We start from the raw sequence: 13,932 nt of genomic DNA on the forward strand, positions 1-13,932 counted from the left end.
CCTGCTGGGTGTTAATGACAGTACACTAGCTGCTGTTCTGTTTTTTTTCTGGAGAAGCAGCTGTCCTCTTGAAAATGTCAGCTTAAAGAAATGCTGAAACAAAATGAAGAGAAGAAAAGCATATAAAGTGTAACTTTAAAAGATGTGTTTTTGAATGCCATGACAACATTCCAAATAAGAAAGTAAACAGAATGCTGTTGGCTCTGTCCGACTTCAGAGACTGCAGGTAAAAGAAGCCTCCTGATGAAAAGAAATGTAAATAATACCAAGAAATGATCTGTAGATTAGAAATGAACTAGAAGCTACTGGGATCTCTTAAGGGCTGCGACTGAAAGCCTCTGATTTAAACTACCCGGGTCTTCGTCTAAAAGCCACTTAGTATTGTAGTTTAAGGTTTATTAATCTTTGTTGCTCTGATCTTCCAAGATCTTATTCAGTCATTTTCTAGCATGGTTATTAATTTCAAGGTTATGGTGTGCCAGTGCTTGAGCTAACGGCACTGTGCTTAAGGTAGGTCTGACACAAGCAGTGCTAGGATTAAGAGTTATTGGTAAGAAGTAAGTTACATATTATTTGGTGTTCATCTGCGAGGCACATGTCAACCAGGCAGTAGTCATGTATCATGCTGATGATTAAAAAAAATACATAAGATTATCCATCCATCCATCCATTATCCAACCCGCTATACATAAGATCATACTTTATAAAATGTAAAAATAGTTTATTGTGGCAATGTAGTACGTGTTGGTTGGCCATGCAAGTAAGAATTTCACTGTGCTCTGTCCATGTGACAATGACACTATTACTAGTACCCTGGGCCTACTTGCACACTTAGGCTCACTCACTCATGCAATTCCAGTTTAGTGTCACTGGTTAACTGGACTCACAGACATTTGAAACTTGAGAACAAAATCCATATAGATATGGACGGCTGTCTTGCATTACCTAAATCTTGAGTGATATTCATGATGATAAATGGGTGCAGTGTGAAGAAAGCACATACTGTATGTAGGCAGTGGCCTGGCAGAGGACTTCACTCAAGACCCTGGAGTTGTGTGTTTCCAGCTATAACCTGTATATCACCATGCTGCCCTACCTTCACAGATACAGTATGATTCAGGCTATCCTTCTATCTGTTTTCTGAACCCACTGTTTTTCCCACCATGCATTTTATACACCAGCTGTTTCCTTCTCAATCAATCAATCAATCAATCAACATTTATTTATATAGCACATTTTCATACAAAAAAATGTAGCTCAAAGTGCTTTACAAAATGAATAGAAAAATAGAAGACACAATAAAAAATAAACAAGTTCTCAGAACTGCAGGAACCTGCAGTGGAGTGGTGCCCTCGTTAGCTTGGGTCCCCGATATTATTATTTTATTTATTTATTTTTAACCCCCTCATGCTGCTAGGATAGACTTCTTGCCACCCTGTGATTTTGATTAAACATTTGCATGAATGGACTTATGGGCTTGCATGGAGTAAAGTGAGATTCGTCTCCTAGCAGGATTGACGAATCAGAGTTCATCACTTGGGCACTTGTTTATGGCAGGCCAATCGTTATTGAAATTTACATGCATTACTTTAGGATGTGTGAGGAAATCGGTGAAAACCCATGGAGACTACTTGCCGAAATGAACCCAGGTCCCTGGAGCTGTTAGGTTGCAACACAGGCCACTGTTACACTCCCCCAAATTGTTATGTTAGGGTTTTTGTTACAACCTGCTGTGTTATTTTTGTGTGTTCATGTACAACTGGTAGGCTTTAATCAGTATAAATACGGTAACACAGTGTGTAGACTGTAGTGCTGCTGTCTCACATGTTCAGGAGAGTGGGTACAAAGCCCAATATTTTATTTTTATTTTTTCTTCTCCCCCGTGTGAAGTTTGCATGGCATTTCAAGTGGTGCTCCATTTACGCCTAACAGATGCTGACAAGGTGACTGACTACTCAAACTGGCCAATAGTATGCGTGAATGTGCCCTGGAGTGGCCTAATGGCCCATATAGTGTTGACTGCAGAATTTATGAGGTAAGCCTCAGCCTTCTGCCATTTTGAATAGCAGTGCAAGGGTGGGTGCATGTCAGATAAAATTGGAGAGTGCAGTAAGTGAGTTTGCTATTTACAGGTTATGTCTGTTACTGTACTTAATTTTTAACCATCAAAACAGATTTTAAAGATGCACAGGCGCGAAGTGTCAAGACAAGAAACAAGTTAATTGACATAAAATGGGAATCGAATGCTGACCAAAACCAAAAATGTCTCCTGTAGATGTTTCTCAGTTTGTAACATCAATGCAGATATTTTTACAATTTTAAAAAAAGTAATTAGGCATGCAAAGCAGTTTGCATTGCAAATCATCCAGTACAGTATTGAAAAATACAGGGAAGCAAAGTTAAACACCTTTAAGAATAATGTAAAGAGCACACACACAGAGAAAATGAAGCTAAACGAGAATAACTGCATCCCTGAGTGACTGTGGTTTATTTTAAAGTGGTTTCTCCCTCTTGAGATCAATGATTGATAGTCTGTTGTTGCATGCAGCTTGCACTTCAAATTTGTGAGATGATCAGCGAGTTAAACTGATGTGTGCATGTCTCCCACAGAACACTGATGGTAATATACTACAAACAGACCGTGAACACCAAGCATTAAGTACATTAGATGTAAAGAGGAAGGGCTCCACAGGTACACTAATGCAGAAGTCATTACCTGCAGTTGTTGAATTGCCTTATGACCTGAGGATAAAAACTGATACTGAAAATAGAAATGTGATTGTGAGAATGGCTGAGGTCTTTAATAACACTTTAGGCTTTTCTGAGGCAGCATGTGTTACTTATATCCTGAACAGAAGAGAGCTGTATGCTAGTAATACCCTGTTCCATCTTTATCACCCTCTATGCCGCTATATAAGAAGAATAAACTGTACTGTGCGCCTGCAGAGTTGGCAAAAAATGGAGTCGTCTGGGTTTTCTCCACCCATCTAAGGAAGAGAAGGTGTTGGTGAGCCTTATTTTATAGCATGATAGCCTGCTTCAGGTGACTCCAAGAAATGTAAAGGTACTGACTCTTTCCACAGACCACCCCCTAACCACTGTAAGCAGGATTGTTGTAAGCTACTTGACGTCTTTTAGCAGCACCTTGGCTGTGCTGACATAGAGAGAGAGATTGTGGTCCTGGCACCATGGTGTTTAGAGGCAGATCTTACAAGCTGTCTCATGATCCTTCGTGATCACATACATGGCGGCAGTAATGATTGAGTTGGAGTGGTGTTTTGGTCACATTATCGTCGGTAAACAAGGTCTCCTGCGTGAGGATATCCGGGGTCGGTGTGGAGATGGTAGGGCATTCTCAGCACCTTATGTGGTGTATGCTGGTATTGAAAAACAGTATGGAGGAAGATGCTGATAATCTGTACAGACTAGATTCAGCCAGTAAGGAAGTTGAAAGTCCATTCACCAAGTTTAGTAAATATCATCCTTAATGATTCAACGGTGTCAAAATACTGAGCTGTAGTCTATAAACAGGACTCGGCCATCGCAGCTTTTATTATGTGCCAGGTTTATTGGTGAAGTGCACGAAATACAGCATCCTTTGTGGATCAGTTGTGATAATCTGCAAGTGGAAGATGGTCCAGTCTAAATATTTTCATGTTCCCCATCATCTGTCTCTTAACATATATCATAACAAGGAGGATGAGCACCACCAGTTTCTAATTGTTTAGACAGCCTACTTTTAGGTTTGTTTGGCATAGGTATTAGCCTTATTTTTATGACGCTGTTATGAACTATAGACCCTCTCAGTGAGGGATTCAAAATGTCTGTTAATGCCCAGCCTAATTGGTCACTACTGGGTCTTTAAATTGCATCATGAAATTGATTCTGGTATGGTTGCTGTATAGATGTTAATTTTATGGAGATGTGTTACTATAGACAGACAGATACTTTATTAATCCCAAGGGGAAATTCACATACTCCAGCAGCAGCATACTGATAAAGAACAATATTAAATTAAAGAGTAATAAAAATGCAGATAAGACACACAATCACTTTATATAATTAATAATAATTTATAATTCCGGGTGGAATTGAAGAGTTGCATAGTGTGAAACACTAAAATAAAATACAATAATTACTAAAATAGTAACCAGCATGCTTAATTTTAGATGTTAACATTTTTATTTTATACATTCATTACCTTTTGAGTGCCCAGTCTGTACAAGCAGCAATCACGGTAAAATTCTGCAGGAAATGGAAGTCAATTCATTGCAATGCAATGACTGACACAGTCAAGTTCACCAACCGAACAGCATGTCTTCAGACTGAAGAAAGAACCTGGTGTGCGGTGATATGACAATGATGACATTCAAAATTCACACACAAGGTTTGTGGCATCCACAGACTCTTATCACATATATACTTTTCATTCATTCTTTTTCTTAACTTGCATTGAATATAGCATCACAGAGCTGATACCAACAGTGGCAATCCTGTGTAGGACACATACTCATCCACACCCCTGCACTGTGCAAATTCAGAGTTGCCAGTCAGTCTAACACACACATTTTTGGGACATGAAAGGAAACTTAAATACTCCCATTAAACGGATGTGGACAAGTAATAAGCATATCAACTCGTGGATATAACCAGACTGACTTTTCAACTTGGTCTTCTGGAGATTTAAGTTCATTATAATGTCATAAAGTACAACACTTAATTTTTGTATGTATATTGTGTGTGTGTGTATACTTGTTTTGCTATCAGACAGCACAACTCTGCATGGGTGTGTATGCGTGTGTGTGAATGTGAGTCAGCCTTGTGATGGATTAATGCAAAGTTCTGTTTGTTGTGGCCAGTAATGCTGCGATAAGCTCAGCCCACCACAACTCTGAGCGTGATGAAATGGCTTTTAGAACGCTATGTTACTTCACAGTACATTATGAAGATGCATTTGTTCATTCATTTTCTAAACCTACTTATTCTAAAAGAGGGTTATGATGGCCTGGAGCCTATTCTACCAGCCTGTATTTTTTTTTTTTTTTGATGAGAACAGGCCATTCAGACCAAAAAAGCTTGCCAGTACTATCCACCAATTGTATCTATAGTCCTGTTCTCTTCCGCAACACTTACTAATTTATCCCACACACCTGTGGTTCTCAGTGTGGAGAAAAACTTTATAATGTTTGTGTAGAATTTACCCTTAATGAGTTTCCATCTGTGTCCCTCAGTTCTTGATGAAGAACTCGGGTTAAAGTAATAGCCTGGATCCACTGTAATAATTCCTTTCATAATTTTAAAAACCTTAATCATGTCACCTTTTAATCTTCATTTGCCCAGTTTGGTTGCATGAAGTAGTGAGCCCTGGATAGAATACCAGACAATTTTAGGGCACACTAATGTATGTAGCCACACTCACTCATATGGGGCTGATTTAGATTTGCCAATTAACATGGCATACATGTCTTTTGGATATAGGAGGAAAACTGGAACGCCCAACAAAGCACCCACACACAACAAAATATGTAAACTCCATGCAGGTAATAATCGGGCATGGGATTCAGACTCAATACTTGATCCACAATCTTCAGGTTTTTTTTAAAATTATTTTTACTTTATTTTATTATTATTTTGCATTCACTTTATTCTTACAAAATACAGTAAGTCCCATAGTATTAGCAAGGAAAATGTTGTATGGCATGTCATTTTCCTTTAGTCACCACTAAGCTATTCATAGCAGTGATATGCCACTTGTTGAAAATTGTGTCTTTGCACTTTAAAGTCTCCACTATGGGACTGTTTCACAAGCAGGACTCTTCTCTCTTAACAAAAAAAACTGAATAGTTGCGCACAAGGACAACACAGGGACTTTTTACCGTTACAAATATCTTATGTAACAGAAATAATTGCTTCTGTTATTGTTTACTGGACAGTCTTTTTTTTTTTCTTTCCTCCTGCTAACTGAAGAAGTAGATGCACGCGGTTCACTGTTGTATCTATATGTGGTTGTTTTAATATTTTAGAAACATATACAGGGTGTTGAAATAGTTTATTGCAAGATCCTTTATGCTGAAATTCTTAAAAGAATCTCTCAAGCATCCTTCTAGACTCTCCTTTAACTTAGTCCATAACAGAGTCACAAAGAACACTGAATATGGGGCACAAACCTAGCACTGGATAAGATGTTAGTACATTGCAGGGCCTGCTAATAAATAGTCACACCGAATAGGTCAGTGTCATGCATCCATTAATTTAGGCCTTTCACTAAGGGGCATAAAGAACCAAAACTTGTCCTGTTAGTATGTAGCACAAGGTAGAAATGAACTCTCAATGGGGACAAGCACATTGCCAGACACACTGTTCCATGGGCACTCATACAGTGCCAATTTCATTTCATCCATCTTGTTCATTTAGCAAACCTGCTTGTTTGAATTCATCATCATGCAGAGACAGAGCTAGTTAGCATACAGTATAGCACGGAGTGTGATGGTAGAACTAACCCACACCAGGAAGCCTGGCATGCTACCAGTCACTTCCATAGAATCATAAGTAAAAAAAATCTGCACATCCATTCTCCTAGATGTGTAAGGAAGCACAGCTAACCACTGTGCCACACTTAAATTCATCCATCCATTTTTCTAATGGCCTAGTTTAGAAGCATGTGGAACCAATACTTAAACAGGAACAACCCTGAGTAGGCCACAGTGGGGCACATTCAATGGGTCAATTTAGAATTCACAGTTAATCTGACAGAAAGCTTTTGGTATGTGGGAGAAAAACAAAAAAAATGAATAAAATCCACACACGTACAAGGAGAACCAAAGTTGAGGTTTGAACCAAAATCTTTGAACATGGAACACTCACACACTAGTCCAGTTTAGAGTCACCTATTATGTTAACATGGATGTCTTGGTTGGTTGAGGAAAACCAGGGTAACGGGGGGAAAAACCCATTCTGATGTTGGGAAAACATTTAAACTCTATGTAGACTGGGCTGCAATTCTGTAGGCATGTGGCAGCATACCATTTTAAAGAAGTTAATTGTCAACAGAAAAGAGAAGAATAAAAATCATAAACACTAAATCTTATTGACTTGGTCTTCTCACCTGCTGCGTTCTTAAATACTATCAGTTTCCTAAATATTTTTGTAGTACTAGGGTGTTGTACTGTGTTGGCTATTATGAATGTAGTGATTACATCTTGCCTGAGTTGCCTCAAACGCATCTTTTTAGTTAGCCAATAAAAGGTGTCATTTTGCTTGACTTCTCACTAAATATTTTTGTAAAAGTAATAAAACCCACACTTTTATGTTGATTAGAAGAGTGAATATTATTTCAGCACAGAATTCCACTATAACCCTGAATCGTCCACAGAGTGAAGCAGCTTAAACATATGAAGAGTCAACATCCACGCATGAAGTTGTGGACAGCTGGTCTTTGTCCCGTTCTCGTGAAATTGAAAATTACATTTTTCTAAATGAAAGCAGAGTTTTTTTTTTTTTTTTTTAAGCGTTTCTTTTATCTCTTTTTGAAAAATAAATTTCAAGAAGCACATGGTTTTCTGCAGAGCTAAATAGGAAAGGCACCATTCTAATAATTAATATGCGACACAAGGTTTTTGTTTTTATCTGTTATTCTTTAAGAGCTGGAGCCTGTTGTTTGTTAAAGCCCTGTATTAGAATAAACTGAATTGAGTTCAACCCATTAGTGGTTAAGTGTTCCATTTGACCGAGTTATGGGTACCTGTTTATTAGTGTCTTGATTTATAAGGGTGTTTTAGATTTCCAGGTAAGATTATTTTGGGTCAAAATGCAATTGGAACCAGAAGGGGGCCTTGGCTCGGGACCTCTCAGCTGGTAGTCAGCAGATACTGGTGTTTTCATTTCTGTGCTTTATGATAGCAACTTGAGAATTGACTCTTCTGTCCAGGGCACTGCCCATTCCACTGGAGGAGTCTGTTTGTTCACTGCTAGTCTTATGTGGGTGTGAGACTTTTAAAAGTGTGTTGATTCACATGGGAGTGTTGCATTAAAAAGTAAAACGCCTTGCAGAAACTTGTTCGTAATTAGTACAAAGTCTTTTTGTTACACTTTCCCTGATTTAGACCCAGCTAATGTTAAACTAAATTAATCAATATATACTTATTGTGTTAATTTCATATAATGATGAACCATAGCATTTTGTTATCTTTGAAAAAGGATTGCTAGCATTTAGGAATAAACTGAGTTAAGACTAGTATTTAACCTTCCACTCTCGCAATTCCTGCAGTTCTGGCTTGGTGACTTTCTGTATGAACTTTGTCGGTTTGCCACATCTTCGTGTTGGTTGTGTTTTTTTTTTCCCCACATGTCAAGGATGTGCATAGTAGGTGGAGTAATGACTCTAAAGTCGCCTGGTATAAATATGCCTATAGATGTGTGTGTGAGACTATGCCTCACAAGTTACTGGCACTCCTTCTAGGATTGTCTCTTGCCTTGTATTTGAAGCTACAGGGGTAGGCTCTAGTCCTTTGTTTTTCAATACTTGGACTTAGCAATTGCAGGAAATGGATGAATAGATGGAATGAGGGGTCTGAAGGAATGAGAGCCCTAAGAAGACAAAGCCCTTCTTATTTTATTTGGTAAGACTGTTGTCTTTGAACACTTAAGGTTACACAAGTTCAGTCCACACCACTGACCTTCTGAGTAATGCTTGCCAATAAGCTTAAAATTTATGGCTTTACGTTTGCATTGCTGTAACCTTGTATGCTGATAATTGACTAATAGTTGACTAGCACCACAGATCCATCATTAAATGCCAGATAGTTGGCATACAGGCTAAAGAATGTCAGAAAAAGGTGCCAGATGTCAATAATATAATGCAAGTATTCAGTCCTATCTCAAAAGGGGCTCTATAGTATAGGGCCAATGGTACATTCCTTCTGACTTCATTTCTTCATGACCACCATTACCTGCCTGAGAAAAAACAGGATTAGACTGGCTATGGGAGCGAGATTCATCCAAGGCTAGTTCTTTGCAGAAGGCTTATTTTGATTTATCTGGAAAAAGTAATACAAGCAGTTTGCTTTTGGTAGTAAAATTCTACTTTTCATGATTTTCTTTTAAATCATAGTACATTAATGTCTTTGTTAACAAATCCTTTGAGAACCAAGCTCTTTTATAACAAAGTCTGCAAAAATGCACTATGACACATGCACAAATTCAAGCGCCAGTCCACTAGAGTGCTGGGGTATTCACTGTGCAACCTCCTTACCAGAATACTGTTTTTAATATTTGGTGTACAGTAGAATGAGAACATGTATGGTAGTTAATATTTTTTATAAAGAAATATAAGTAGGACATAAGAGGGTGGTCAAGGAAAGACAGGAAGGAGACATCATACAAGATGAACCCTATGACAACCAACATCCTAGTAAGTATTCCTTCTATCATTAGTCTACCTCTGAACAGTTTCTTTTAACAAACTAAGTCCAGGAAAACATACTTTGACGGAAGTATTACTATGCTGTATAACGTAGTAAGCAGAGAAGTAAACCTTGTACTATAGGATACAATTTTAAAAAACTAGGGGGCTCTGTTCGCTTCGCTCGCCAACCTACGTATGTGGAAGTAGATGTATAATTTAAACATATTGTTATTTTCATGGAAATTGTTACGTATGCATAATACGCCTAACTGTTTTATATTACAGCGAGCAATAAATTGAAAGAAAATTATGTTTCATGTTGCATTAGAGGTATTAGTTGCACAATATGTTTTTGTTCTGTTTGGCTTTGAAATTAACATGCAAATACTTTTTAAACTTACATTTACTGTAAAACTTCACTAAAAACAATATTTGGAATTAACTTTTCATCGATATCGCATTGAATTTTGATTCGTGACAATGCAACGTGTAACTGCCCGTGAGTGAATACCATCTCCTTCTCTCTAATAAATAAAGTGACTTTTTCAGAATGTTTGTCCCTGTTAATTGTTAAATGTCATAGCAAAAGCTATTCCAGTGGAAAACTGTAAACGTTTTAATACTATATGGCATATCAAGATCTCCTTTGGTGTCCAATGTTATCCGCAGAAGATGTACTACATTATCTTTCTTGTCTGCTGTTAAAATTTTACATGTCAGAATTGTTTAAGAGCTGAGAGAGGAACTGTCTGAGAAAAGCATTCACACGAATGAGAGGGGCGTGGGCCGTTAACCGTAAATAGTTGAGAGGAGGGCGGGACTTGAAAAAATCTCTTGGCAATAGTCTTGTCTCGTCTAAAGTTTTTCATTTATAATATAGAGTTATAATCTTTGTGTATGCTCTTACTGTGCTGATAAATTTATATTGTTTAGAAGTGATGAGGGCAGTCTGACTTTTTATGACTAATTACTTTTATAAATGAACCTTCTTGCTTCATTCAATCATTCATTCAGCTTTGAAAGTATCCAACTCTAGTGCAAGGACACAGAGGGGTAAATATTATTCTGGCACTTTAAAAATAAAACAAAAATTAAGCTCAGAGCAGAATGATTTTTTTTTTTATTATTTTCTTGTTCTTTTTAACTTATTTCATGACCCACATTCTGTTTAGTATTAGAGCAAATATTTGGTATATTTCAAAGTACATTCTATAAACTGAACCTAGCCAGAAAAACCTGTGCAGTCCAACTTCTTACTTTCACCAGTATCATTTTGTAGTCTTATAGAGAAAATGCAATTGTTATTGTGTGAATGGATATTTCTCTATTAGTTGATTAATGAATCTAGAAACAATTTTCATTCGGCTTTAGCTCCTTAACAAAAGGCATAGCAAAGCAAGAACCTGCAATTGAGTAGCAAGCAATGGAATCCTACTTGTGCCACTTCCATTTAGTTTCTCTGTTTCCTGGAGCATGAAAGAGAGCAGGTGCTTTCTCTTTGAGTCTGTTCTCACAAAACGTTTGTTCAGAAAATTAAAGGAAGGAAACAATGATAATTCTATTTTTTCTCTGTCTAGTTTGTTTTATTCTCTTTATTAGTTTTTAAAACTGAGTGTCAGGCTTATCTATTTTTGTCTTCAATATTTAGTTTTTGTTTGTCACTGTCCCTTTCAATATAACATTTAAGTTTTCAAACATACACAACTGACATAACTTTGGGATTTTTTTTTTTTTTTTTTGAGTATGTCTCAACCAGAACATTCAATCTGTTGCACGAGAGCTTTCTGCAATGCTTCCTTAATAGATGAGGTACAAATCTTATATATTGTAGTGTTGGGTTGCAAGATTTTAAGTGGTCTGTCCATCTATATGCTCCACCACAGTGAATCTTCGATCTTTTGAGCTGCATTCTAACATGACATTCTCAAACACACTTAATTCTCAGTCACAGAGGGCCACTGTTGGGTACAGGGCCCAATTCTGGATGGTGCACCATTACAGATTTGCGCCTTATGCCGCCAACTCAGTGTTACCGATTAACCTGATGTACTTTGATGTACTTGATATTGAGGCTATGGAAAGAAAACTGGAGGATGCAGAGATAAACCCATACATAAAAAAGGGGGAATGTTTAAAATCTATAGACTGCCCTGCATACCATTAGAATCAATGATGCTACAGCAAATCCACTCTGCCTCTCCGAGCTGCATTGTAATTATTTATTTATTTAAATACAGTCAAGCTGGCTTGCATCTTTCAAGTTTAAATTGAGATGTTATTTTTTCTCACTGTTTTTGAACATTTGTTTGCCCCCTGTGATATTATGAACTCTTAATGTTGCTGTGTAAAGTAATTACAGATTAACACAATAAGTTGTGAAGGGCATTTATAAGTAGTGCATTAATTTTATTGATTAGCAACTTAGAATTACTTCCTCTAAGGATATTAAATCTGCATTTTTTTTGCTTGTTGCACTGAAGTGATTTGTAGAAATGGGAGTGTAACAAACCAGCCATAACAAAAAGTGTATTTCATGATTTTAAAAGCCATATTAGACTTATGTGAACTATGAACTCTCCTAATAGCTTTGTATATATTTTCATTGCAGTACATTCCATCTTTAATGGCAGGGAGAATGATAAGGATTGGTGTCATCAGAAAGCTGAAATTCATTGCATAGTTACATTGTAGAAATCACATTTTTGCAAATGATAGCCTGGTGGGTCAAGTGATTCACCAGAAGTTACCCATTGTGCCAGTGGTGTGAATAAAAACATAAAAAATGTACAAAACATAAGTGAAGACAAGCCAGCTGATTTGGTTGGTTGATCGCTAAGCTGACCCAATTTATAATTGTATAGTATAGTTTTGCAGTTCAGCTACAAGACATGAATTTTGTTCCACATTTCCATGGTTAAACATTCTTATTCTTTATAGTCTTACTGTATGTCATAACCACTAGGATCAAAAGCCTGCATAAACTCTGGTGGACCAAAATGTCAAAGTATATGCAATTGTAATGAACTGGAAAGGGCAGACCACTTCAATTGATGTTAATACTAAATGAGCGGGTGGTGCCAGCTGTGCAGCTGTCACATTACTCTTTGTTAATGATGCCCACCAACATCCATGCAGTGCATGGGGGAGGGGACACTTGGCCAGTCTGCAAGAGATGTGGAGTTTACAAGAAAACAATCTCGCAAATGATTCTTAGGACATATCGAAAACCTGCAATTGAGTAGCAAACAATGGAGTCCTACTTGTTCCTTAATTTTTGAGATTAATCCTTTATGAGTACACCTGTTAAATGTTCTGAACTAGAAAATAGTTTGAAATGGTGATTGCTGGTTTTCCTTATTGTATAGAATCTCACCTTTGTCACATTTATTTACAGATTATTGATTAGAAAACAAGCTGCAGGTGTAGTCATAGAAGTGCTGCAATTTTTCAAGTTATTACTCTGACCCTACCACAGTAAGTTCTGTTACATACATAATATTTTTAATTTACATGCAGTAGTGACTTGCTCTGAATGCTTTTCAATTACCAATCCATAGTAGAGTTTATTTATTACAGTAAAAAGCACAGGTGGGTTAACATACTTGATTAGGATCAGAACATTGGAGACGGGGAATTTAATGGGTAACCTTTTTATGTAGGGTCCACTGCTGAGGCCACTTCTTCACTCTGCTTATCTAATTGCCTGCCCACCTGCCTTACATATCAGGTCAGGTCAGGTTGGGGAGTCACACTGATAGAGTACGTGCCCGCTCTCGCCACACAACAAAACAGCTTGGGATCCTGATTGGCAACCCCCTAGGCAGACCCACCCTCCAGAAATGACCATTTATCTGCCACAGCCAGGTGTTATGTAGCCATCCCCTTGGCCTGGTCCAGCCAATTGGGTCCTCAATAGTGAGGATCCTGTCTGCCGGATCACCCTTGGGGAATCGTTCTGCATGGCTGTAGTGCTGCTACCTCTCACAATGCAGGTAATGTGCCTCATTCAACTGTATCTCTTCTGTTTGAAATTGAGATCTGTTAAGTGTGTCCCATAATTGTTTGGAGATTTTATAAATGAATCCATGATTGGTTTTGGTGTCTATGAATAATACCATGAGCACATTTACTTAATAGAGTGTTGTAAAGATGATGCAATTAATTTGACGTTGATCATGTGTTTTAAAGGGCTTTATGGAATGGTATGCTCTTGCTGTTGTGATTAATTGTTGTAGATAAAGACTTATTTCAGAAATGTGCTTTTACAACCAAAAATAGCAGGTAAAATTACAAATGAGTGTGTTTAAAAAATGATCACTTCGTGTGCTATAGTATGTTACTCTTATTTTACAAGTAAGGTTCTAGAAAGTAAACCCTGAAAGCCTTAATTTATACCTGCAAGTATTAATAACCAGGGTCTTTTGACTGATTTTTTTTTTTTAATTTGAATTCTTATAGTCTTTAATGAATGGACAAAAGAGAGCGTGTTTCTTAGATTTAGGTGTTGCCAAATATGGGAATCTATATTC

General features: G+C 37.4%; 1 protein-coding gene across 4 annotated transcripts in view; it reads left to right on the top strand.

The window, feature by feature from the left end:
- rab27a (RAB27A, member RAS oncogene family) overlaps positions 1-13,932 on the top strand; it is a 61,159-nt gene that overhangs the window by 3,454 nt on the left and 43,773 nt on the right. Inside the window, exon 2 of one of the 4 annotated variants that reach the window (XM_039770270.1) lies at positions 12,798-12,877. The exons of the other annotated variants lie outside the window; for them this stretch is intronic. The gene's annotated coding sequence lies outside the window, so the exon portion shown is untranslated. The remainder of the gene's footprint in view (positions 1-12,797; positions 12,878-13,932) is intronic. 4 annotated transcript variants of the gene reach the window in all.

This window comes from Polypterus senegalus, chromosome 12 (assembly GCF_016835505.1).
Source record: "Polypterus senegalus isolate Bchr_013 chromosome 12, ASM1683550v1, whole genome shotgun sequence".
NCBI lineage: Eukaryota > Metazoa > Chordata > Cladistia > Polypteriformes > Polypteridae > Polypterus > Polypterus senegalus.